This window comes from Pseudoliparis swirei, chromosome 18 (assembly GCF_029220125.1).
Source record: "Pseudoliparis swirei isolate HS2019 ecotype Mariana Trench chromosome 18, NWPU_hadal_v1, whole genome shotgun sequence".
Classification (NCBI taxonomy): domain Eukaryota; kingdom Metazoa; phylum Chordata; class Actinopteri; order Perciformes; family Liparidae; genus Pseudoliparis; species Pseudoliparis swirei.
This window is the reverse complement of record NC_079405.1, coordinates 12,873,839-12,901,329: the sequence shown is the minus strand read 5'-3', so window position 1 is coordinate 12,901,329 and position 27,491 is coordinate 12,873,839. Positions and strand designations below refer to the sequence as shown.

The 27,491-nt window shown below is 42.3% G+C and overlaps 1 protein-coding gene across 2 annotated transcripts in view; it reads left to right on the top strand.

The window, feature by feature from the left end:
* Positions 1–27,491, top strand: part of foxj3 (forkhead box J3) — a 75,139-nt gene that overhangs the window by 662 nt on the left and 46,986 nt on the right. The window lies entirely within an intron of this gene.

Genomic DNA, 27,491 nt, shown 5'->3' with positions numbered 1-27,491 from the left:
GCGCTCTCCTGGGCCAGGAGAGTGTGTGTGTGTGTGTGTGCGCGCGCGTGTGTGTTTTAGGTGGTTATAATGACCTATCCCAGCCCTTCAACAGCTAGCGTTAGCTAGCTGTTTGGTATGTGAGACGTTGTGTGTCCTGCATTAAATGTGTGTGTGTGTCTGTGTGTGTGTGTGTGTGTGTGTGTGTAGTAGCCCAGTGTCGTTTGGCTTTCCTGCATGCTCTGATGGTATTTGACTCAGCTGTTGCAGTGTGTTTTCTCGTCTGTCAATCGTCTGTTTCTCAGACGGCTGGAAAACTCTTCTTGGAAAATAACGATCCTGGTATTTAAAACGAGTCAATCTTTACGAGAACGTGCAGGTTTGTCATGTGGCTGGACAATCAACAAGTGCAACGCATGTTTAGGGTCAATTTGTATGCGACTGGATTTAATCTCGGGACTGAATCTTTCGCCTCTGGTATACCCCTGTGGATTGACCTGAGATGGCACAGGCGGTGTTGCATATTTGGACTGTTTGTGCATGACATTTCTCAGGGCATGCTTCTTTTTGCTTTGATGTTTTACCAGTCAGTGTGTGTGATCGCACAAGGCAGACACTGATTAGTTAATGCTACGACATTAAACTAAACAGCTGTGGCATTTGCGTGCAGCTGTATACAAAACGGTGCCCTTGCTCTATCCTGACGGCCTCTATTAGCGGATGGATGACTGAACTCTTAATTTGCCCTGCTGTCAACTTGTGCACGTTTGACCAATGATGTCACGTTGTTGTTTTACCGACTGAGAAGCACTGGGGTGCAAATTAATAGCTGCTCCTCATATACTCCCGTTCCTCCGTTTATTTTGTCATCCAGCCAACATGAAAAGGTTGAAATTATGACTAAAACAAAACACTATAAATTCCCCCAGACTATCTCAACCCTGCCAGACCTTCTGCCTCGACTAACTAAATGCCCAAAGTATTAGTCAGCACCCACAATCAAAGGTCAGACCTGCTTCGCTTCTTCATCACCCATCCTTTAAATAGCAGGCCTCCAGCATGCTGCCTGGATCTAGGCAATCTGTGCGTGCAGCTTCAGAATTGCATATGGTTTGAGTTCTGATGTCACTCCATTCAGGTAAGCAGAGTCAGAGTAGCTTCATTTGCCATATTGTCTAGAAATGAGAAGGAACAGTTGTCAGTCACGTCCTGCTTTCCTTTCCTTTGCTCTCTGAAAGGCACCATGTGCACTTTGTGTTAATTGCATTGTATCAGTGTCCTTCGGCTCAGTCTAAGACTGATAGACATCTAACTCAGTCATGGTCAATAATTAAATCTTCCGCCATTCCTGAAATTCAACTTTTTTACATTTTTCTTTTGAAAATAAAGAGTTGTTTTTAGAAGTAATTCCTTATGTCAATTAAAACAACTATGTGAAACGCACCAGTGGAATAATTGGCACAGACAGCGGAAGTTGAATTGTGCTGTTTGCGTCCATGAAATTCAGTTGATTTATAAATGTAGTTTGTTTCATGATGTGGTGCGGGTTCAAATTGAAATGCTCTGGTTAATGCATGCTTTTGCTGATTTATAAGCCTTTATTCTTGTTATTTCCGATTTCCCATCAAATAAAATTGAGCAGAGTTAGTAACTTTTTAGGATTCCCTTTTTTATTTAAACAACCTCAAGGTGTTTATGAATGGATTAAACAGTTGTGAATAAAGTATAGAGAAGATTACACATCTGTCTATTCTCCCAGTAACCATTTAAAAGTGTGAATGGGAGGATGTGTTTCAGCTTCCCTTCAATGGTGTTTGAGAAGTTTGTTGCCTAATGGTTTAAAAACACAACACCTACTTCTTCAAGGTCTTCCTGTGTTCTGTGTGTGGTAACAGTAACACGTTCGTCTATCATCTCTGAGGAAAAATTACTTTGTCCCGTTTTTGTTGTCATTTAGTAGCTTACATCGAACTGTAACATCATATGGAGGTACTTTTGATAGATGTCGAGGGTGGTCAACAAGCCAGTCCAGTAGACTTTACAACCGGTTTCTACGTTTTAAATTCAAGCTCCCCATTTGGAATTCAGTATGTGGCCTTGTGCCTCGCCCCATCTCACTGAGAGGCTTTTTAATTTCTCCCCTTGTTGAAGTGATTATTCAAATGGCCATCCGTGAGATGCAGTTATCAGACTCCTGGTGGCAGTTGAGCCTGTGGCAACATGAATGCCCCCCCCCCCCCCCACACCTTGTGTTGTTGGACTTCGCCCAACAGGTCCTCTCTGCAGCAACCCCTATCTTACCCCTCAGGCTGAGAAGCTATTGTGTAATGCGATTGGCAGATGGCAATTTATTCATTAAGGACGTCAGACTTTTTTTGTTGCCGTGGTGTAATGGTTATCGTGTTGTTCAAAGGCCTCTGTTTAGTATTTTTTACGATGACTTACTTTTGGTCTCGACCCAAAGTGGGCTTGTCTGAATTCCTCTCCTCTGCTCAGAAAAGTTATTTTTGGTTGCAGTTTCTTTCTTTTCACTTCATCGCCATCATCTTTTCCTCGAGTGTATTTTCACCTTAGCTTGGGCAAAAACACCAGGATTTCCTTTTGTCTTTTTAGAAAGCTGTTAACGCTGCGCGGAGGCTAGGTTTTCCTCTAATGCGTCTCAGACCAAATGGACAGGACCGTTTTGTTATAAGATTCTCTCTGTGCTTCTCTACCCAGTGTGTGAAGTTCTGCTCTCATGGAAGACGTGTTGGGAGAAGGGCCTGGCTCAGTCTTCATTTGCAACGCTGCGCATCACTAGAATGCAGATGAGCTATGAAGCCATTCATCTGCTGGAAATGCCTCCCTGATTCCAATTTTAATCTTGTTTGCAGTCACATTGTGTGAGCCCACTTCTCCATGTTAAAGAAGTCTCTTTATGTGATAGATCAGAGGGGGATAATTCCACTTAAGTGAACCTCATTTAGCGCTGGCCAGAGCAATTACTGTAACTGCAGATCTAGTTGTTTTTTGGGGCCTGGAGCTGCTGTCATTGAGTCTCTGCAGCTGAGATATCAAATGGTGAATAGAATGACATTGGCATGCCATCATGGGAATGGCAGATCCTCGGATGGATTTTAATTAGTTTTATGCAGGTTTTTACTCGGCTCTTTTTTTGCTTTTTTTTTCTTTTCAACTGAAGAAAAGCGTAATTAAAAATAACAATTAGAAATGCATTATTTTTGTAATGATTGAAAATAAATTATTCTCAAGGTGCTGTAAGGTGAAAGAAGCCAGCACTCTTTCTTCAGGCAACCCTCCCCCCCCCCCCCCGAGGTTTTATCATTAATGTTATTCAGGAGCCACATTTTGAGTTTTGCTCAGCTGGGTGCTTTAATCTATTTTTGCTGTAAATTAATGAATTTTTAAAGAGTCCCTCGCCGGATACGGGTGGATGTGGGAATACAGCACTGGTTCTGTTTTCAAACAAACCTCTACTCCATCGTCACCCCCCACCACCCTTTCATCACCCTCCTCACCGGATGGAGAGTGAATTTACTGAAGTACTACACTTTCATTTTTATTCATCCAGCAATACGCTGCCTCGTTCTCTTCATCCCCTTCATCACCCCCCTCTCTGTCTATTTAGTTGAATCTGTGAGGGAACGAGTCCTAGCCTATATGCTCCAATTCGCATCCCGAGTTGGAGTTGGACATGAATCAGTGAAGGAAGTATGTGATGTTTAATTCAACTGGTGTGCTGCCTGATATTATTGGCACGTTTGCTTGGATACATGTTTTATTTGAATGTGTTTCGCCCTTTATTTCCCCAGTCTGTCTCATCAGGGCTGTTCTGTCTACCAGGGACCTCCTGTAAGTACCTGCCCCAGAGCTTGCTGGGTAAGTTTAGAATGTGTACCGAGAGTGGGGGTTGGTGGTTCTTGTACTGCAGCGGTTTCTGTGACCCATTCCAGCCTTGTCGTGGCAAACATTAAATAAATATATTTGGTGGCAAGTCTATTATGAATGTTTGGGTTGATCTTATCTCTGCATTAAGTTCAAGTTTAGGAAGTGGATGAGGTACATGAACAGAAGTGTTTGTATAAATGTAGAATATGTGTGAGGTGGTTTTAGTGCACTAAATGTGCAAATGAAATCGGGGCTTACAAATCCCCTCCATTAAAGGGGAGTTAATGTGGTGCTTAATGACATGTAAAACAAAAGATTTCAGAGTTAATGCACTGCTGTGTCATTTTATATTTTACTTACTTGGAATGAATAACCAAGACGAAACAAATAAGACTGGCTCGACTTGTCTGTGGCTTGAAGGATAATTATCACATCGTATGCTTTGTCCTTGAGGTTTGATAGACCCTCAGTATCAGTGCATTTCTTTTAAGCTTGTTTGTGCTTTACTCGGTAGAAGCATTGGATATGCTTATATGATTCACACTTTTTGGAGACGTTCAAGCTGTGTGCAGGAAGAGAAGCTCTCTAAGCTGACACAGTAATAACAACGGGGCTTTCTTCATAGTTTTAGGTTTTTGGTTATCTGTTTTCATCATTACAATAGCTCTTGTGTCAGACAGAACAAATTGCTTCCAGGTGAAACGGCAGAATACCTAAAGACAGTTTTCATATTTAATAGATGGGGCTTTTAAAAATTTTTTTTAACGAAGATATTTTAAAACAAAAAATGGTGGCTACAACAATTGGCTGAACAATGTGTTTGTCTGCAGATCAGCAGCCACAGAGTTGTTATTTATGACTTTTATATTTAAATTGTCGAAACTGCTCCTTTACTAAAGTCTCATAGAGAAATGACAATTTAATAACATTATTTTGCCAAATGTTACCACCGGCTCCCTTTTGTAGACTGCATGCTTTTCACGACTATTTCGAGGTGATACCACGACGGTGACAAGTCGTCTCGTAAACCAGACTGAGAAAAGACCCTGATTGATGTAATAGTAGCACTGTTCTGTGAGGAGGTGCTTTGTGCATGCATATCAACATGGATACACACTGGCGATTGTGTACAGTTCACAAAAACTTTAGAGATACTGATTCCAGATTCAAAGCGATAGGCATAGTCTTGTCAACCACAAGACCAAGAAGTGGAACAAACTTGGAGCCAAAAGGGAATCAAGTCCTCCTTTTAATTTACCTGCAGAAGATGGTCAGTGGTGTCTGTTGGGATAATCTCTTCTATAATGGCTACTTGCTTGTTTACTGCAGGTGTATTTGTAAAGGAAGCGTCTAATGGAATTCGTAATCATCCGGGCCGCATAGCGTGGTTCTTGCTGTGTAATGTGTGTTCACTATGCAGCAATGTCGTACGTACGAGTGAATAATTCCTCACATGTTTGAATGTCAATCTGCGGACTCGGAGAGGAAAGTCAGATCGGGTCAGATTTAATTCAGAGCACAGTCTGAATCAGCTTAGTAGGTTAACTGGTGGAGTCTGAAGGACTTTGTTTATTCCCACATCTCAACAGTAAACTGGTGAGAGATGCATCATTTAAACTGAAATCACATTTCAACAGCCTTGTTTCTGTTGATCTGACTGTCGGGCTGTGTGTAGCTTCTCCATTTGTTTAGTGATTTCAGACGATGTTAATGTGGGCCGGTCCAGAAATCAGGGCTCTCAAGTGTCACGCATTGAGCGTGAGACTCACGCATTGAGCGTGAGACTCACGCATTGAGCGTGAGACTCACGCATTTCTCACTCTGAAAAAGACTCTCGGCTATTTAATGTTTTAATGTGCCGCAGCACGCAGACATGAGCTGGCGGCGCTGCCCTCACCGTGGAGGAAGCAAGCGCTCCCCTGGAGTTCTGCTGTGAGGAGCCACTTATCAGCCAATCAAAAAAAAGAAATGGGCTACAGTAGCCAATCAGAAAAAAACCTGTATCTGTTGTATCTGGGTAAGATTTAATCCAGCAACCAATGAAAATAAAGCATCCTGGAATTGCATGCGACTGACTGATATCTGAAAATTTCTTTCTGCGGGGGGGTGGGGGGGGGGGGTGGTGCTGATGGAAATGTCACTCTTGCCTGTCTTCAAAACTTGAGAGCCCTGAGAAATAGTGAGAGATTGTGTGTGAGGCTCATGCTCTGAAGAGGCGATTGCCAAGTATTGCAGATGTGGGGTTGGTTGGGAAGGAGCTGTGGCGTATCTGTTTGAAGCGATGATTTAACACTTTTTCTTCATGCGTCTTTTTTACGCCTCATTGTACTCTGCATGCTCAGCAGAATTCAGACGCATACCGCCAAAAGCTCTCTGTTGTCATTTGTCGCTTTTCTTCTCTATGAAACCTGATGGATTAGCCTTAATTGTAGTACTTGGAGTATCCATCTGTGATTCAGAAAACCCTGAAGAGAAGCCAAGGAGTCTCTCTGTGGAGTTTGAGGAAATGTTGATCTTTGTGGACCAGGAAACCCACACAAATTATGACTCGCTATTGCTCCATCATTCCCACCCTATTCCCTCTTTCTTCTTCTCACACAAAGTAATTCTCTTGATTACAGTTTCATTTGCGTCCTCACTTCTTTTTCTTCATCTCTCTAGACCTCCTGTGCTCTTCACTTGGCAAAAAACACGTCTGTAGAGAATTCACAAGAATGCATCATGTTACTCAGATGAGTCATACTTCCTCTGGCCTGCATGCCTCTCCCTCGGGTGGATGAATGAGAGGGCGGAGAGGTTAGCTGGAGGAGGGGCTCAATAGCTGAGGCCACGTGGTGTGTGCCAGTTGCCCAATGTAATAAGAGTGTAGGTCACAGGGCCCGAGACGTGCACATTAGTGCCGGCTCACGATGCGGTCGGCCCTAGGTGGCTGCGTGATTGACGGCTTCGACCAGGCCGAGTCACCGACTTCAAAAAGTAACTGTTTGGAAATATAATGCCCAGCTCTGACCGCACAAGTCAGCCGCAGCGCCAAGGTGCCGTGGCCCCGGGAGAAAAGCCCGGGGCCTCGGCTCCGGAGAGAAACGAGGCTGCACCTGCAATCTGAGAAATCTGCTACACTGAAGGAAATTGATATGGTGGGATATAAAGACCGGAGAAGTTTGCATGCAGTTACGAGGCTTAAATGTTCCTCGGGAGGCCCGACTACAATATGCATTTCTATGTGTGTAAATTTATGATGCCATTAAGTGTGTAACACTCCAGTTTTCTTGTTTTAATTCCCTAAACTTCTGCATCCAATTTTGCCTGATATTACACTGTACCACAAAATGTAGGAGTAAGAGTTGTAAATAAACTTGATTATCTTTTATGATACTAATGAAATGGTATCAGTATACCATTAGGCCTATCTCAGTCCTCGCTCAGTCTCTCCCATACCTGCTCTGCTTGGTCCCCTGCCAAAATCTATGACTCACAGGAGACCGAGTGACCTACTTTTTTTTAGTCTTCTAGGATTGCCAGAATATCTTTTTTGTATTTGCAAGACAACACAGTGGGTAAATATAAGTCAATTAAAATTCACTTAATGCACCCATTTTTGGTTTTAAGCACCTAAAGGCTGTGTCAGCATGGCAACAACCTCAGAGGAATCCCTTCATTATCACAAGGAGAGAAGATATGTAGTGAACAGTTGGTTTCTCATTAGAAGCAAACTGAGTTTGAGGCCACACTGGCTCTCATCAAGCTAATTTAAAAGTATAACTCATTTAAGTGCTCTCATACACGCATTATCTGTGTTGCACATTCCCAGTGTATCCAGGTTGTCAGAGATGATGGTCTCTACATGTAGACAAAGCATTTATCGACATGAATCAGTGAATGTCGCCTCTAGGCCTCGTCTGTTTGCTTTAGTAATGATCGAGGTTTGGCTGCACTGGGAAGGTAAAGAACCGTTGCTCTTAAACATAATAAGGATTAGGGCAGGGGATCCACATGTTTGGGTGGACACGCAATCTTTTAAATGCACGGTTCACCGTTTGCCTACCTCCCGAAAAGAAAACGAGGATGGGATCAAAGGCCAGTGGATCACTCGGGTGGTTTGACGGTCTGAGCTGGTTTTTGATTGGGAAAAGGTGCAGCCTCGCAGCAGATGGTATTTCCACTTTAATCGCTAATTGCCGTTTTTTGGTCGTGTTGTCTCTCATTGAAGCAGAAACAAGCTGTGCAGCTGAATGCCGTGTCTTGGCTGCTCTTTTCCCTTCTACAAGGCTCGGCTGCTTTGATATGTCAGTTTTGTTTTCGTCTGCCGCCTTCGTCTTGACACGATTGGCCCCGCTTGCTCCGACCTCCTGGAAAGCCCCCGGCGTGCCCGCCCCAGGGTGTGTTCAGTCATTTATTCGGCTTCCTCTAAAAGACTGCCATGCCTTCACTTCCCTCTAGTTCCCCTCCTCTTATTAAGATGCAGACGGCAGAGCAGCGTTTGGTCTGAAAGGCTTAGTATTGGTGGGGGTGGTTACTGGCATCTCCAGTGGGGGGTAGGGAGAGACTGAGCATGGGGACTTTAATGACTTAAAGTGCGCTGTGCAGCCTGGCCACACAAGTTCTGCAGGCAGCTCGCAGTGCTCAGATCTCTGCCTTTTTTGTTTGAGTCCAGTCAAGTAAATTCAAAATGATGCTTTGACAAAGTGACAATAATTGGAGAGGAACAAATTATCAAGTCTTTGGTTAATTCTGATTGCTGCTTCCATTTCTGCTTGATAATCCCTATGTAGTGACCTGTAATTACTGCCTTTTCGGAACCCAGTTTTTTTTATTTTTCTCGTCCGTTCTCCAATTATTTATTTTATGTTTTTACTACTTTTCAAAAGTCCCAATAGTGAACCACTTTGACCGCCACTCTGATAAAACAAAAAAGGGAAATCAAAATGCCATTTTGGATTCAGTGAAATATTTCTGGTACCTTTTTTATACAACCAAAGTATGACGTTTGTCAGTCCAATAGAATACCCACACAGTCGCCTGTATACTCGATGTACTCTGTTACAAAAGCATGTCCTTGTATTTGCTGCATGCTAGAAAAAATTGCTCCCGAACTGAAGCCAAGCTGCAGATCTGATACTGGTGCCAGTTTAATTTTTCTGTTATTGGCTCCAGCACAAAATCTGGTCACACCCAAAATGTTGCTACAGCACCATATAGTATTCCCTACAGAATTACACATATGCGTTTCAACCACAGGACATGCTTAATCAATTATTTTGGAAGGAGCTGCAGTGATGAATTTTAAAGCCTCAATTTTAAAAGCATTTTAAATAGAGGTCACACACAGTGCTGCACAATAAATATACAGAGTGACATTAAGTATCCCATTGTATCTCACAAGCAAAACTAATAATCTAATATGACTTCAAATATTCCTTTTTTTATTATAGTTTTAACTATGTACTGGCTCTGTGGCACTCTGAGATTCTTGGATGAAGAGTGCCTTACAAATGGAATCCATTATTATTACTTCATACAACGTGATATGATGCATTTGAAAAGGGCAGGGCTACTTTTGTACGTCTTGACTTGAATCATCTCTGTCGCCAACACATTGCATTACGTACACCTATAAACTACAACGGCCTGCAATACATCCTCCCTTCATAAAGGTTATAAAGTTCAGTTTTTGTTAAAATGCTATAAGAGAGGTGTTGATTCAACCTCACGACCGTTTTGGAGAATGTAGTTTGCGGTGCTGTTTAACTATTGAATTATACAGAGTGAAAACGTTTAGTGGCAATCAATGTTAAGCACACAACCCACGTACAGAGTCATTCCTTAAAGGACGTTGCTACGTGTATTACACCGTGGACTTTAAGACGCATCGTTCCCCGATGCTTCGCCTCGATGTCTCGCGGCTTGCAGTCCGCTGGTGGAAACCCTGAGGTCATAAACATAACCTTGAGCGACGGTAAAGACATGCTCTGGTCATTTAGCTCTGCACGAGCAATTCTGGTTTCACAGTCGTCTCACGTCCACTCAATAAGTTTGTTAATATGTATTACGGTTAATTCGGGATGCTGTATGTTTCTAAAATGAAACCCTGCCGTTTTATTGATATTCTGGCTGCACAGTTTGTTGTCTGATTGTGTTAAAATAGTTTACTTTAAATGTACAGGGACCCAGCAACCACCTGCGTCGTGTTGGGGACTCTGTTCTCCCTTATCTACCAAAAAATCACTTGTTCCTTATTTATTATATCTTTTATTTTCAAATGTACTTTTAGTAATAACGTTGTATGTATTACACACATGTATGTCTCATCCCCATAATGCAATGAGAGTATGGATCTGTAAGCCTTGAATTTAAAAATAATGTCCAAGTTCTCATTTTTATTTCTCTGCTGAGTATGAGTCAGTGTGGACTGAGTCGGGTTTTCTTTGTCGATATGATGCAATCGATGCATTTGAAACTGCACAATTAAGACGGCAGAAAACCATGTTTGTTGATTTATATGTCAAGAAGATATACACGGGATGTAAACAACTTTCCAAACATTTCCTTTTATTCTGAATTACATTTTTATATCTTGCAAGTTATCGAGGCTTTTTCCGAGGTGAGGTCACAACCCGAGCAACAATACAGGTTGGGTCAGGAGGAATAAGGTCTGTGTCCTCTCCTTTCACGGTGACTCATGGCACATGATGCACCACCTTCACTGTGGGAGTCATGCTTAACAAAAGCACCTTATTTAAAGTACGTGACTTTTAGTCATTGCTGACCCAAGAAGTGGACATACTATTTGCGCTCATGTTTATTTGTGCAGTTGGGACAGAGCATGTGGTCGTATCAGAACATGGTAACAGACTCCTCTACCACCTTTAAAGGGAAATACAAACAATTAAAATGAATGTTGAAAGCACACAGTCCCTATAGCTGATCACATATTTCAGAGATGTTGCATTTATCCTGTTTTACTTGAGTATTACCTCTTGTGCTGGTCAACACCTTTCTACATGGCTGTAGTTCATTAACGAAATTGAGAAATGTAAATCTTTTTTTTTTTTTTTTTTTTTTTTAAAGGTCCAGGATATAAATGGGAGATTTGACCCATTCATTCATCGTCTATGCTCTTTTTGGAGGCAATTCATTTTCCGTCAATTGACTTGCATCTATCATTCCAGCACTAATACAAAGATGGTAGTTGGTATTTCTGAAGTGTCGTCGAGCTGAAGCGGTCTCACCAATTGACTAAGAAAATAAAAAGGACCGGTTGAGAAATCATGACTTGTTCTGTACATAAAAAAAGATGGTGATCGGTCATAGGTGTGTGGACAGATGGCACAGGAACATAACTCGTGGTGTCATCCTCCTCAGCTGAGCAGGCTTGATTTTTAATGCACAAGGAGGGGAGCAATGTGCTCGAAGCTTCTGTTTCTGTTTATTTCCTGAATACAGATATATTTAAACTGAATATATGCTGCAGTAGAAAATAATTTGTGTGTGTGTGGCCTGTTTAAAAGCCTGCATGTGTTTGCTGTGTCTGGGGCCCACAGTGGAGCTCTTTCTGTCAGATGAGTGAAGCTCTGCAGAGGCAGCCACTGGGAGTTGTGTTTCATCTCCTCTCCTCCTGCTCTGGAGCAGACATGCAAATCTGCTGTAATGAGCGCTGCCAGTGTGGTGGTAGTGGAGGGGGGAGAGAGGGGGGGGGGTGGGAAATGAACTCAGGAATTTAAGGGAGGGGGAGGAGGGTGGGGGTGGGGGGGAAGAGAGAAAGGTGAGAAGTCGACAGCGGAGCAAGATAGCGGAGCATGGAAATGTAAGGGGTTTATGAGAGGGTTATGTCAGGAGCGCTGTAAGTGACGGGAAGTCTTCCCTCTGAAATCAAACATTCATTAGCCCGCTGTGTCTGCTCTCTTCCCCTCGCTGTTAAAACATCGAGGTAAAGATGCAAATGTTGCCACGTTAATTAGCCTTATCTTTTACACCAGCAAGACGTGTGAAAAACAACCCTCTGCAGCATCGTCACGGTTAACAAATGTAATGAGGCTTTTGTGTGAATTGTGCTGGAAGTTTAGCATCCTAAGATGCTTGTTGATGTTATTCCAAAGAGGTAATATGTTAACTTTCACGGCATTTTCATGAATGTCATAAGAGTAATCACAAAAGATACAATCGCATTAGAAAAACAACATTTAAACAAGTTGATTACATTTAGGGCTGCAACTAACGATTATTTTGATAATTGGTTGATTATTTTTTCGATTAATCGGATAAAAAAACAAAAACACTGTAATTTTCAACCCTTTATTCAAAACAGGGTCCGTACGGTCATGAAAAACCTAGGAAAGTCATGGAATTTTTAAATGGCTATAAGCAGGCCTAGAAAAGCAATTGAAAAAAATAAAATCCCAAAATATTTGGAAAAGTAATGCAAATTTGTTTTATTCAAATGTTAATTTACACGGTATATATACGGTATGCTTTGGAATTCTCATTGTTAGTTTAAATACTACATCTTCTCACTTTGTCACGTATAGACAGAGTTTTCACAAAATGTTTAATCATGGAAATTTGGTTTAAAGTCATGGAAAGGTCCTGGAGATCCACTGGTCACCATGGTGATGAACCGTCACAAACAGACTGACAGCTTTCCTCTCCTGAGCAGTGGTCCCCATGTGGACCGGCCCCCTGAACAATATCAGAGACGCGTTCAGATTTATTATTTTTTTCACCCGCTGCCGTTGAGATTGCAGTGAGACGCGGAAGAAATGTGAGGTGCTGCTCTTCGCAATAAAGCATCTTTGATGAGACGTGTCGAGTCTCGGCCAATCAGCGTTCAGATGTCCATAGCGTTTGGGAAGTTAGGTTAGCTTGAATGTTAGTCCGCTACATCTGCTGCTGTCACGCTGCACGGTGTAGCGATACTAACAAAGTACCCGTACGTTAAACACGATGTGATTTAGCATATCTTTAGTATCAATACTTCATTAAAAGAGCGATCAGAGCGCACGCGCTGCTCCGCTCTGTTAAATGTTGTCTGCACGCGCAGCGCAGCGCTCACAGCGAGTGGCGTCGTGGCTTATCTCCGTTGCCTTTTCCGTGGAAAAATATTTTCCGCTATCCGCCACGGAATAAATAACCACGTTTTCTACGTTATACTCTTGTGGAAATGCCACACACGTCGTGACATGTAGCGCCCTGGTATCTGAGTTCATAACGTCACCCGGAGGCGCACTCAGCTCCGTGAATGTCTCCGACGACGTGAATGACTTCTGCATCCAGCGCCACGTGAGCAGCAGCAGCCAATTAGATTCATCAACAGAGGAGCAGCTCAGCGCTGATTGGCTCTCACAACGCAGCGTTTTTTTTATACTCTGCGACTTATTGAACGCCGTAATAATCGCGCGACACAACGAATCGATAATGAAATTCGTTGCCAACTATTTTAATAATCGATTTTATCGATTCGTTGTTGCAGCCCTAATTACATTTTCTTCTGCTACTGATTTATACAGATGGGGAAACACTGTGCTGTGGGCGCTTTGACTGACTGTGAAGTGTGTGTGATAAACCCCAGAAGTATGTTCTGTCGAATAGCGTTGTTAATGTGATGTTATTCACTCATAAAGAATGCAATTCCGAATCAATGTTGGGATGCTTTTCCTCTGTCCCTATCCAATAATCGTCCAGAAAGCACAAGGTAGCTGGTTTGATTCCTCTCCACCTCATCGTGTACATGTCCTGGAGCAAGACACTGAACCCCCAACACGGTGGGATTAATAAAGGATTATAAAAAGAAGTTAAGCACTCAAGATATTGATGAGCTCTGCAGATCAATCGAAGGTTAACAGCTACTTCACATAGGTGGACCACCTCCAATATGATGACTATTATTTTACTTTTACCCGCTGTTGAGCCGTATACACACCTGAATGCCTGATTACCTTCGCATTGAAAATGCCGAAGGTAATGTTTTGATCGCCGTGTATTTGTATGCGTGCGTGCGTGTTATTCGCATAAGTCAAAAAGTATTAAACCGAATCGCATGAAATTTGGTGGGATGATTGGTTAGTATCCGGGGACCATTTGATTAGATTTTGGGATTGATCGGGTCAAAGGTCAAGGTCATGAAAAGGTCAAAATCTTCTTTTTACCATAGCACGAGTGCCCATTCTAGTTGGGTTTGAATGCCCCCCAAGTGACGACCACAAATTGTTTTGCTCTTTAAATGAAGGCCGTCCACATTATTAGTATTCTGAGGCTTGTGGTTGACTGGAAAAGCGATCCTGCACCACACACCACCTCCATGCTCCGGAAGAGAAGTGGGACCAAACATTTGATATGAACCGACTTCACCGATGTTAAAGCAAGCCTTTTCACAAGCTGTGAGCTGTTGACCCATCGTGACCAATATGATGCTGGAGATCAGAATCAAATGTCAACAGCCCACGCCGCTTCTCCACCTTCCTTCTTTACAATTAGACTTCCTCATTGGAAACACTGCTGCCAATGTCACAACAGTGCTCCAGTTTCTCCTTCTGCTCTTGTCTGACAACCGTCTCAGATTGCCGCCTGACTGCTTCTTCCCACTGTCGTTCTGTCCGGTGTTGGTGACGTGCTCGGCCGTCAGGAGGTGCACTAGGTGGGGACGTCATTGGAGTTCCTCAGTGGCTGACGCAGCTGTGACGTTTACTTGTCACTCGCTGACTAACAGGTTAACTCATCTCTCTTAAAGCCCAACGTGAGTGGTCAATGGACTTTACGGTTTCATGAATTGACCTATGACCTGTTCTAATACTGAAATATGGCTTGAACATGAGGGACATTCGTAGTTTCAAATGCTTGATTTAGTCCAGTTGAGTGTTCGGCGTGAGGCCGTTATCATTGTTCCTCACTAGTTTAGTAAGTTTGCTCCAGGTTTCTTGAACAGTGTCCATATTGCACCCCAGTACATTTCCAGTGCAAAGTTAATCAAGGATGTTTTTTTCAAGACGATGTGTCGTATTAATGAACATTAGTCATCTTCCTGCTTTGTCTTGGTGACTCCGCCGAATCCGACTACGTTGTGGTGTGAGCTAATTTGTAATTTGTGCCCATAATGATGGCCGCAAATCATAACTTGCCTTAAAGCCTAATCGTGGTATATTGCCACGGAGTTGTGTTGACATGAATCTTTTTTGTATTGTGGTTACGAGTGTGCGACTGTTTTCCTTCCCACCTTTACTTTCACCTTGGTCTGCACCTTTTCAACACTGATGTGATCAGCACTGATCTCCTCTCTCTCATCACTCCGCTTGAGTTACCAATAAATCCTGTCTCGACAGTTCATTGGTTGAAGCCAAAATCATTTGACTTTGGACCCAACTCACGTGTCTGCTATTTCTGATGGTAAATCCTCTGGTTTAGTGATGACCTATTGTGTCTCTTGTAAGGTAGTATAGCGTTGCAGTGATGAATCCATCTTTTATGCCAGGAGGTATTTTGACTGCAGAGCTTAAACCAACAATGACTGCTGCTACCCCCCCCCCCCCCCCCCCATCCACAACCAGATAAACAGCAACCTTGTCTCCAGGAAACAAAATTATTTGAATGAATGTGGAACGGAGCAGGGTGAAGAGAACGGGTATAGACACCGACGGATGTCCGTTTCACGTGAAAATAAATTCCCGGTCCGTCCCTCAGTGTCACGTTTTACTCCACTGCTCTCTTCTAATCAGCAATAGCCGAAAACCAAGCTGCCCCTAAATTACCATGGAAGTCATTTGGAGAATGCTCAAGGAATTTATTAGCTTGTATAAAACACAGAAGATTCCTGGTGACTTAAGACGTCACCGTTTAAAATCCACAGCTGTTTGGAGCGCTTTCATACTGTATTCTGCAGCTCTGCTCGGACTGTTTCTGTTTCTGTAGTAAACACACTCTCTCCCTTCAGGTATGTGGTGTGTTTTGATCAAGCAGATTATTGATCAGCTGGGCTACATTCAACTTGTTTGTATAGATGGATATATACTTTATTCATCCCCAGGGTGAATCTACTCGTAGATGTTTGTGTGTGTGACCTGCACATGATGAGCTTGATGGAGACCCTCAGAGTGCAGTCTGTTTGCTTATACGTGCTCACAATGTTGTAGTGAAGCAGCAGTCTGAGCACCGAGATGAAACAATTGGCCTGCTACTTCTAATCTATCTAATATAGCACATATTTAACAACGTGCAGTGTTGTGCAACTTCCAGGGCAGACTGCATTATCACTCGGGGAAAGGGCGAGGATTTATGGCAGGCGGCCGCTCCTCAGCAATACGCCATGAAAACCGTGATCATAAAATACGACTATCCTGTGAAGCTTTTGCATTCAGTAAATTAGTTTTAGCTTTACATTTCACATCCAGGTTCACTGATGTAGCGATGTTAATGCGTTCAGTGTTAAAAGCCACGTCTGGGTGAACGTTGGAGAGTATTCGTGCGGCATGTTATCAGTGTGCTGTGTTTTTATCTGCAGGTACAGTATGACTCCAGGAGCGTTTTAAAGAGCCGAAACGGATGCGCAGTAAACCAGGGAAACGGGACGCGATGAGTCAAAGAGTAAAACGCTTCAACAGCTTAACGATGTCGAGGCATCCAGCTCCGTTAGGCAGTAAACTCTTTTAATATGCTGTTAATTATTTCTGAGAGATTGAATATTGATTAAAAAGCAAAATGGTTTTAATTACAACTCCGAGGCCATTTTAAATGAAGACGATTTTAGGGTCTACGTGTGATGCACATCTAACAAATCTACCAAGTCTAAAGCGATATCAACTCTGTTTGAATTTTTTTACTTTGTTCCTTTTGCGTTTGAAAGTGAGTCTTCTGTCTCTGTGTAGCCGGTGTTCCAGCTCCTTCCCTCAACTCCAGCTCCATAGCTGCCGATGCTGATCTAAATTTGAAATTCATGACCTGATTCCTTCTCCGTGTAGCACTCGGAACATGCATTGCCCACCCAGGTAATTCCTTTGAATCACACTTGGGTAATTCTAGCCGGGTTTCTTTTGTAACACGTCTGTGTTTTACTTGGAAATGGGGCTCAAACACGGTTGTTTCTGAAAGAGATGGCACGGACACATTTAACCGTGCTACATTATACCGGCGTCACAGTGTACTGTATTATATACACAATTAAATACGAGCTATTTATTTGACCTAACGATCTTTTGTTATCACATTATTAATATTTGAAAATGCCTGTGACTCTGGGTTCAGATTAGGGCTGTAACTCATGATTATTTCTGCACATTTTATTTTCCTCAATGCTAGCGAACCCAAACATATTCATCTTAAAATATAAAGAAATTAACCTATTATCAAAATAGTTGCGAATTAATCTTTAATAAATTCTGAAATAACTACTACAGAGATAAATTGTCCTCCCAGGTGAACTAATACTTTCCTGGCCATGAGAGTTCCATGGACTGCTTTTAATTCTTGGGAAATGGACCCAATTTCCAAATTCCACACTGCTTGCCTCGGAGACTGGCTCAATATTTAACGCTGATGTTGAAATGGATCCAGCGAATGCAGATGAGGATAGGCCCTCAAGATTGCTACCAATACGCGTGGCCTGCCTGCCAGTGCCTTAAGTGGTCTAGTTGTGATGCAGCAGCCGGATCTTGCTGGCTGCCAGGCTGGCATGGAGTCAACCTCCCGGGGGCAGTGTGTTAATGCAGGTCTCCAGGCTTGTGGGACTGTGGTAATTGGGTTTGCATGGTCCGTGTCAGGGCACCCCCGCCACCTCCAAAACAAAGGCCACCTCACAGGCGAGACCAACCCCTCCTGACCACTGCAAGCTTATTAAATTACTGGAATGTTGCATGTGTGAGCGATTAAACATCTCTCTTGTTCTGCCTGTTTTGTGATATACATGCCTAAAAGGTGCCTAATATTTCTAGATTGAAATAATATCGGCATTATAATTATTATAACTATGAGGATTTTTTTAGTTGCCTATTTTGTGGAGCCCCCTCAGGACTTGGTGCCCTACGCACAGCGCGTAGTGCGCTATGGGAGCGGCGGCGCTGGTAGGAGTGTATAGCATGCCGCACAAACAACAATGAACTAGTGGAGGCGGCAAGGTGCTCAGTGTTGCCAGATTGGAAATGGTGAAGTGTCGTACCAAAGGCTCAAAATGGTTGTATTTGGAGGATAATTATCGTGTATCTGGCAACCCTGAGATCGGGCGACCAATGACTGTTCTCTATACCGTCAGAGCTCGCGCAAGAAGGTGGAACGTAAGGGAGATACCATTTCCAAAACTTGTAAGGGGTAAATACTAGCTTGTGAAAGACCCAGAGAAACACAAATATCCGACGAAGCAAAATCCCGGACGTTTTTGGAATCCCTGCCGGACGCATTTTTTAGGTCTAAAAAAAAGGACATGTCTGGGGAAAACCGGACGTCTGGTCACCCTACATTAACATGGAACGTGGCTGACTGCTGAGAGCGTCTCTGGAATATCTAATATCTAACCGCTGCATCGATTCACATTTCTCTCTCATGAATTGACTGTTAGCATTCAAGGGTCACAAACCCTGTTGCTCGCTTAGTGGCCTCTTCAGACAGCCTGAAGCGGCTCAGTTGATCCACAGCCAACTCCCATCTCTTCCACTGGCCTGATCCTCTCTCCCGCTGCATGTCTGCAGAGAGATTGCACACTCGTCATGGATTTCTGTATGTCTGTGGCAGCTGGAGTATTTTTCTCTTTACCAGATACTTAGAAGACCTCTGTTTGGCGCTGACTAATAATATAAAGGTCTCTCTTTCCTTTTTGAGCTTCAGTGGGTTCAAAAGAACTCGAGGTTTATCTTTGCTTTGTTGAAACCTCACCCTCCTCAGCGTTAACTGCCCTGCAGCCACATGCGCTCCTGATTGATTGGCAGAATAGTTCTGGACTTGAATTGTTCAACCATAGGCGAAGTAGGATTGAGGGAGTAGGGCAGCAGAAAGGGCATGCGTACCAATTTTATTTTCCTCTTTTAAAAACACAGCGGAGAGGACTGCATCTTTAAAATCCCACCGTAACACAACATGTTTTTGTGTTGTGTTGTAATGTATATTTTGTGTAAGCACACTGAGTCACTTTACCAAGCCAAATTCCTTGTTTGTGTAAACTTACTTGGCCAATAAAACCTGATTCTGATTCTGAGTCTGAACATAGCCCAATAATAACACTGTCACGTGGATTGCACTGTAATACAAAGACGCTCTTGCACATTCTGTTAACAGCGAGGAGGCCACGTCTGGCAACCGGCTCTGCTGTAGGCTGACCGATGTGTCTAGCCGTGTGAGTGGTGAGGAGATAATTGACACGTCCCAAAAATGCAAGTAAGGATTGGGTTATTAATGCTTTCTACCTGGGGGTGGTATCTGTGGAACCATTACGCTTTTAATTGGGAAAGAAGACTGACATTAAAAGCTGTTGCCGTGGTATTGCTGTTACCTACTTTTAGTTTGTTTAATGAAGATGAGGCTTAGGGTACTTTGCTGCATAATTACAACTCCTGTGCTATCACAATACTCAGATGCACCGCTATGTTAGTTGGAGAGAGCTCCAAAATAACTCCCTAAGTCCTTTGCCTCTAGGGCTGGAAAAAGTGAGGAGTCTCCCTTTGACTGAAGGGCAGGTGAGCCCGAGTTCCCGCCCCTCCCCATTTATCCCCCTTGCTATCGCTAGGAAAACAAGAGCTTCTCCCACGCTGGATATAACACTGTTGATATGGAAGGTATGACCCGGGTTTCGGTCCTGAGTAAAGATGCCAAAGGCTCGTTACCAGGTTACATCACTGTTGTTGTGAGTGCATGTGCCAAATCTTCAGGCATAACAGAGGGAGCACGCTTAGCAATTCCCCTCCCTTTTGCCAAGTTACCATCACACTACAGGAAGATTCTTGTCATAATAAGCTCTCTCTCTCGCTCCACACACACATCAAATCTGGCCAGAATTTTACAATCAGTGGTGTAAATATTTATTGTGGTCTGTTTGAACGCTCGTGACATTATTTTTAATGCAGCATTCATCGCCTCTCCTGTTCTGAGGCAGCAGATATGGCAGCACTGTACAACCATCACAGGCCTTAATGGCCGTGTCTGTGGAGCGGAGCAGGCACATGCTGTTGGAGTGTTACCCGTGATGGATGCACGACTGCTGTAAAAGGGGATTAATTGCGGAAATTGCAGATAAGTGCAGGAGAGCACTGGTCTGGTACCTATCAACAGTCTTGTGTCTGCAAGTGGGAGTCAGAATGTGAGCTGAATGGCGGACTCTTTTCTCAGAGGAAATCATGACAGTAATGCACAGGTATTTGCAGGAAAGTTATTAGGGAAGGCAGCTAGGTGTTCTAGGTAGTCGTGATATATGATGTGAATGCATTGATATCTGAGACACCTGAGACTGCAAACAGAAAATGGAAAATCACACCGAATACGGGAAATTAGGATAAAAAAAGGTTAAAACTGTTATTAAATGGAAAATCTTGAAAGGAATAGATGGGCAGTTTGGGAAGTAGATCTGTGACATTGCTCTGACCATCCACCAACACTTTGCAACAGAAAGTAACTCCTACTACAACCACAAATCTGTCTGTTTGTTTTCAGGTCAAACATATACAAGTGTGGAGTGGTTAGTAGGCGGATTTTTTTTCCGTTTGGAGCCAGACGAGCTGTTTAACCCTCCCTCCATTCTTTATGCTAAGTGAGGTTAATAGACTGCGGCAGGAATGAGTCCTGAACACAGAAATGTGTGAGCATTCTTGCACTTCTGTTCCCTCATCTTGGAATTCATGTTTTTTTTTTTTAAAGGACTTTTGGTTAGATGCCTAAAATTCAGTTTTAGATTTTAATGCCTTTTTTTGGAGACACAAAATGGTACAGAATAGCTCTCATGAATTCTGAAGCTTTTACGTGTCTGAAAAAGGCGGTTGCTAACAAGTGCCAAAATGAGACTACAGAGACATTAAGTGTCATCATATACAACACATCAAGCATTCAAATTCAACTTTATTGAATTTTATAGTTCATGTACTGAGACAATGAAATGTTGGTTAGCATCTGACCAGAGCAGTGCAAAGAAAGCAGTATATATACACACATATATATATACAGGACTGTCTCAGAAAATTAGAATATTGTGATAAAGTTCTTTATTTTCTGTAATGCAATTAAAAAAACAAAAATGTCATGCATTCTGGATTCATTACAAATCAACTGAAATATTGCAAGCCTTTTATTCTTTTAATATTGCTGATTATGGCTTACAGCTTAAGAAAACTCTAAAATCCTATCTCATAAAATTTTAATATTTCCTCAGACCAAGTAAAAAAAAAGATTTATAACAGCTGAGTGTTTGTCAAGGCTCAGGAAACCCTTGCAGGTGTTTCGAGTTAATTAGACAATTCAAGTGATTTGTTTAATACCCTACTAGTATACTTTTTCATGATATTCTAATATTTAGAGATAGGATATTTGAGTTTTCTTAAGCTGTAAGCCATAATCAGCAATAAATCAGAATAAAAGGCTTGCAATATTTCAGTTGATTTGTAATGAATCCAGAATGCATGACATTTTTGTTTTTTTAATTGCATTACAGAAAATAAAGAACTTCATCACAATATTCTAATTTTCTGAGACAGTCCTGTATATATGGGCGGCTATGGGTCAGTGGGAAGCAGGTCCGTCTTTCAATCAGGGGGTTAGAGGTTCAATCCCCGCCCTAGTTGATGTGTCCTTGAGCAAGACACTTAACCCTGAATTGCTCCCTGTAGCTGCGTCTACAGTGTATGAATGTAACAGGATTGTAAGTTGCTTTGGATAAAACCGTCAGCTAAATGACATGTAATATATATATTCACATACACACACACACACACAGTGAATATGTAAACATTAAAGTTAAGGTGAAAGTGTAGACATTACGGTGTGAATGGGGGAGGGTGTGGGGACAGGTTGTTGACGGGGTAAGAGGGATACTGGCTGTCAGCATGGTGCATAGTTCAGGGTGTTGACCACTAAGGGGAAGAAACTGTTCCTGATCCTGCTGGTCCTGGAACGGAGGTTCCTAGAGCGTCTCCCAGAGGACTGGAGGGCGGGGCTGTGTGGGCCCCTGACCATGCTGCGAGCCCTCAGCAGGCAGGGCTCCAGCTGGATGGACTCCATGTCAGGGACAGAAGTTCCGGTGATGCGTTGGCCAGTTTTAACTCTGCAGTAGTGGTGACATCAATTCCTGCTATTGTGGTATGGTTCGTTTATGGCGTAATGTTTGCTTCTTTATTTCTGGTGATTCCATTTCATTAGAAATCACAAACATGTTTATTTTTTAAGATTAACTTGCAACGTCTAACTATGACGCCCTTTTGTTTGCTCCAGAGCTTATTTTCCGTAATAATCCAAAATCTAGCTTTTTTCTTCTTCTTGGGAACCAAGGTGATGCGAACTTCCGGGTTGGCCAACAAAAATCCATCAATTTTATCATTACTTGAAAATAAATCAAATAACTGTATTTCCCAAAATGTTGAACTATTTTTTTTAAGTTTAAAGGATTTCTGTAACATGTTCACCGTGAAGTCGAGCTTAGCCATGTATAAGCACCGGTATACTTCCACTGAAGAGGAGGGGGAATCATGACGGAGTACAAGTCCACACTATTATCTGTTGTGGGGGAAATCCTTTGTGCTCCTCAGTGATCTCTGTAGAGCACATGCTCAGCAACACATGCCCCTTTTCGAAGGTTAAGGTTTTCTGACTTTAAATACAGCCGCCTGCTGGGAATGCACTGCAACCTGATTGTTTCTCTTGGCTGAGACTTTGACTGTAATTTAAAGAGTAAAACCCGCCTTATTCTCCTCTACGGTTGTACGTACTTCCCTTTAGTGTGACTTCTGCTTCAGTCAGTAGTTTCCTCTGTTTGCAGAATGTTGTGAACCAGCGGAACAATGTTAGTCTCATTCATTAGAGTGAAGAGTGCATGTGACTATAGTGCAGTTATCTTATTATAGTATATTGTACATTTTGTGTGTAGTTTATTTCAAATCTTGAACCTAGTGGTTTGAAACTGTTGCTTGTAGTTTTCGGAGAATTCTAGGGATTTTAGCTCTCAGGTAAGTTTGTAGCTCTTTCAAACTGCTTCACATTGATTTTGATGTCCTGGATCTCAGAACTTCACGACATAACTACACGCACTACAACATCATTTTGATAAAAACAAAATTGTCTGATTGGAGATTCCGAGGACAGCAAAAAATGCATTCAGAAATGTATACCTATTCTTTGGAAAAGTTTCAGCAGTATTTTGAATGTAATGTTGGATCATTCTGTTGGGACAGGCCTTACAAACTAGTGACGGTCATAAATGATGCGATACGTGGGTCAATGGTGTGACATGTTCCTACAAATAAACAAAGACTACACTTGGCGACAAAGAGTATTTACAGCTAATAGTGCAGAAATATACTCGGTCCCCTCAGTGAATACTTGAGCGTGAGGAAGTAGAACTGATCTGTTATGGGAACATACAATCCATTTAAATGTTAATTAGTGTAAGTCAGTTTCTTACATGTGTTGCAATACATATTAACCATGTTGCTTTTACCATAAAGCATCAGACTGTAATCCCGCAGATGAAACGTAAAGTGCTCCTGATTTAAATGACCTTGATGAAACCAGACCTTCAGACTGGTCCTAGAAGGGTGAAACGGCTTCAGAGCCCCATCGGAGTCTTTTCCCATCGTTAAATTGAAGAAGACTTCCAGTCAGTATACATTGCGTGCTGCACCTGCGTATCGTGACTCTGCTGCCTAGGTTTGGCTGCTGCCTGACTATAATATGCAATGAAATGATCATTAAAGCGTGGAACAGTATGATTTCCATCAGGTTCAGGTTGCTCTCGCCAGTAGAGCTGATAACATCCCAGAAAAGTAAATGATATGTGATCCCTGAATATAACGTAGTATTTACATGGAAGTGGATGCAGCTGGCAACTCCATCTCGTCTTACTGTTCTCGCTAAGAAGAACGTGCCTCACCTCACTTAAGAAATATGGTATCGCATGTGGAGTCTACATTCTGTTGTATTCATTCTAATATTTATCAAGCAGAATAACATTTTAAAAGTGTATTCATGTTCATTTTTAATAACGTTTTTAGTTGTAAATATTTGCAAAATCTAAGAATATGTAGAGAGTGAGTGCTTCACATTCAAGTAATGAGTTACCCACATTCATGAAAACACCCAAACCCGCTGCATTAGAATTGAAGTGAATTAGATGGTAATTGTCATTATATGAAACGTTGAAGATTACTAAGTGCCATTCATTGTAGCAATATTAGACTTTAAATATTAATTTCATCCTGGGCTATGGATCGTTAGGGGTACTAAAACCTTTAAGTGGTTGCTAAGTACAGACATGAATCTTGCAATAGTGGAGATGGAGAACAGCACTGATTTTTATGACTCAGTTGCTGACTTGCCATTTCAGTCGGTACTTGCCTAGAATGATGAAGTTGACGTAATCTGCTGTGTAAAGTAATCCCTAGTTGTGACTGCTTGTTGCCTCATTAGATTTTCCTGACTAAAATGGATGGTGTCAGGTTTAATAACCCTGCTGTCAGTGTGAGTGAACCACTTCGCTGAGACACAAAACACAATCACAGACTCGCTGTCGGTGCTCAGTTGGCAGCTGGAACGTTGATAATTCCTGTCAAGAATTGACTAAATTAAGATGTTTTAGAAACTCTTTTCAATGTCTCATTCAGAACTGAATCTGCTATTAATCCTTGGAGGATAAAGAAACATTGAGTGATGAAAAGAGAACGCGTCTGACCATCCATCTCTCCCACTCAGCCCTCAAATACTCTTATTGAGCCATTTAAAAATAAATAAATTAGTCGAAAGAGAATGAAGTTCTCTTTTTCTGCTCGTGACAGACAGAACCCCATTGGAAGGAAGGAAGGAATGAATTATTCGACCTCTTCTATGCTGACTGTTGCCCCTGTCTGCTCTCTGCCAGGCCTGATGCCAGCATCACTGTTGTCTTCACACCCTCCCTTACTGCTTAATCTCCCATGGCGTTTCTTCCCGTCTTGCTCGCCTCCTCTGTGCTCCTCTTCTTCCTCCCAGACCCGTGGATGAATATACTCAGACAGTCGTCCCTGACATGGCAGCAGGCTGGGGCTTGTCCGTGCTCTGACGGTCCCACTGCCTGGCAGGGTAATGAAGGCAGCAGGGGGGGGGGGTGGCTGCCTTACTGCCCACCTGCGATGCGCTTCATTATTCCTGCCACAGCCCAAGGTTCTCTAATTAAGACACCGACTTGGCCCTGCAGATTATGTAGCAGCTGGATCATTAGCGTCGGGGGTCAAATGGCATACGTCTCTGTGTAGCGGGCGCAGCGCCTTTCATCAACTCCTGTCTGTCAGCTCACCTCTGGCGGCCCCCAGAAGGCTCTGCCTGCTTCCTCTTCTTCGATACCCCTTTTAATACTAAGCGGTTGGTCAATGGAAACATTGACATCAAGACCACAAAGACTTAACCTCATACAGGTCCTTACACTGAGCAGCCAGGTCATCAGCAACACCTGATGAGTGATGATTTCAATCGTAGTAAGCTTGCGGTGTTTAATTCTATCATCGGGCTACAATTAATTATTTTCAGTGTTTTTAAACATTTTTATTTAACAATTTTTCTGAAGTAATTTTTTAGTCGCAATTAAGGTTATGTCTTCAAATGTCTTGTCCTGTCCGACCACTGGAGATTCAATTTGCAATGATCGAAGACGGATAGAAAGCTATAATTCTTCTTCATTAAGTATCAAAGTGGTTGTAAATTAGTTTTTATTCATCAATTTATTGTATACATTCTTTTTATGCTGTTGGGCTTGACAACATATTATAGTGCTGTATTTGTTATCAACCTGTACGTAATGTGGAAGATTTTCATATAATAGGTTAAACTATAATTATTATTTAAAGTCTGGTGGGTGTATATATTCAAATGGATGATAATGTGTGGATAAATATTCAAAATCAAATTAGTTCTTATATTCCAATAGGCTGCCCACTTAATGAGAAACATTACTGTCAGTAACAGCTTGAGAGTAACTTTTTTTCAGTTACAGGGTGGAGATATTTGGTGCATCATTTGTTTGTCTTTTCTGTGATGAGGAACTGATCTCCGCCATGAGGCCGACTCGCCTCAGTCAGTCAGCAAGTCTGCTCATCTATCAGTCTGCTCATGACGGCAGAGGATTGGAGTCACCTCAAAGGTGTTGGTGTTTTCATCCAGGCCGCCAACCTGTGAGCAAACACGGTTCAACCGTCAACAAAGGAGGGATACAAAGCAGTCGAGGTGTTCTTCTCTTTTGAATTAGAATAAATGTGGGTTGCTTAATTTTGGTCAGTTGCGATATACTTTAAAGGGGACCAGTATTTATAGTGGAAATAGTCAAACTATTCATGAAAACATCTCAAACCACCCCTCATTAGCCAAATTATGGTGAAATACACTGCTTTTGTTTTATGCTATCGCCTTCCTCAAAGCTTGGAATTCAGCCAGAAGTAGCGTGTTAGGCCATCGTTTGGTGACATCTAAATAAATATGTATTTACATATAAATGAGTTTTTTAAATTGCTGAACATACAGATGGACAACATAGGATTCGATTTTGAGAAGCTTAATCCTTTTTTCAATTAAACTTGACATGAATTCAATGTGACTAGAGCTGCTTTTCTCCATCCACCACCCATTCTGAGTCTAATACATTAGGATTAAACACGGGATGTTAAAAGAATACAGTAGAAAATGCATTTAGCTCAGAATTGTTTTTACAATGATCTTAACCAACTGGATTCTTTCCTGAGTTCTGTTTGGATGGATGATAAATGCCTTCATCATATGGCTGTGGCTGTATCCACTGGTCCCAGCTGGGAGATCTATTGATGGGGATAACCACAAACTGCTTGTGACCAATACCGCCAAAGAAGTTTGCCAAATAATTAATTTCTAACTATTCCACCTGCATTTCATATTGATAGCGTCCCTCACTGTCTAAGTATCGCGTATATATGAAAGAAAGGAAAGAAAAAAAAGTGTACACTTTTTATTTATTCCTGTGGGGAAAGTCTTCTCTGCATTTGACCCATCCTGAGATATTAAGGAGCAGTGGGCTACAGTGAAACACATTTGAGATTTTGAAAGCCTTTTTTTTTTTTAAACACACAATTTGGAGTCAATATCTTTTGGATAAATTGCATTAAAATCGTTAACAAATAATTTCAAAACATTGAAATCACAGTTTGAAAATCAATTACTGGCTTTTCCATATTGTAAAAATACTCTGCCTCTCTATTTTAAGACACGGAAGGCCGCGTGCTGAGAGGGACAGAGAGACGGGCTCCACTTATGTGAGCACGCACAGTCAAGAGAAAAATCTTTCCCCCCCCCACCTCAGCTAGATTGCAGTGTCATCCTCAGTTTTTCTCCAAGACGTGTTCACGGACTGCCTTTAGGAATTTCTACTCTGCCTCTCTATTTTAAGACACGGAGGTCCGCGTGCTGGCAGGGGAAAAGGAGAGGGGGTTTACTACCCTCAAGAGAGTCGGAATTCCTCCTGAGCC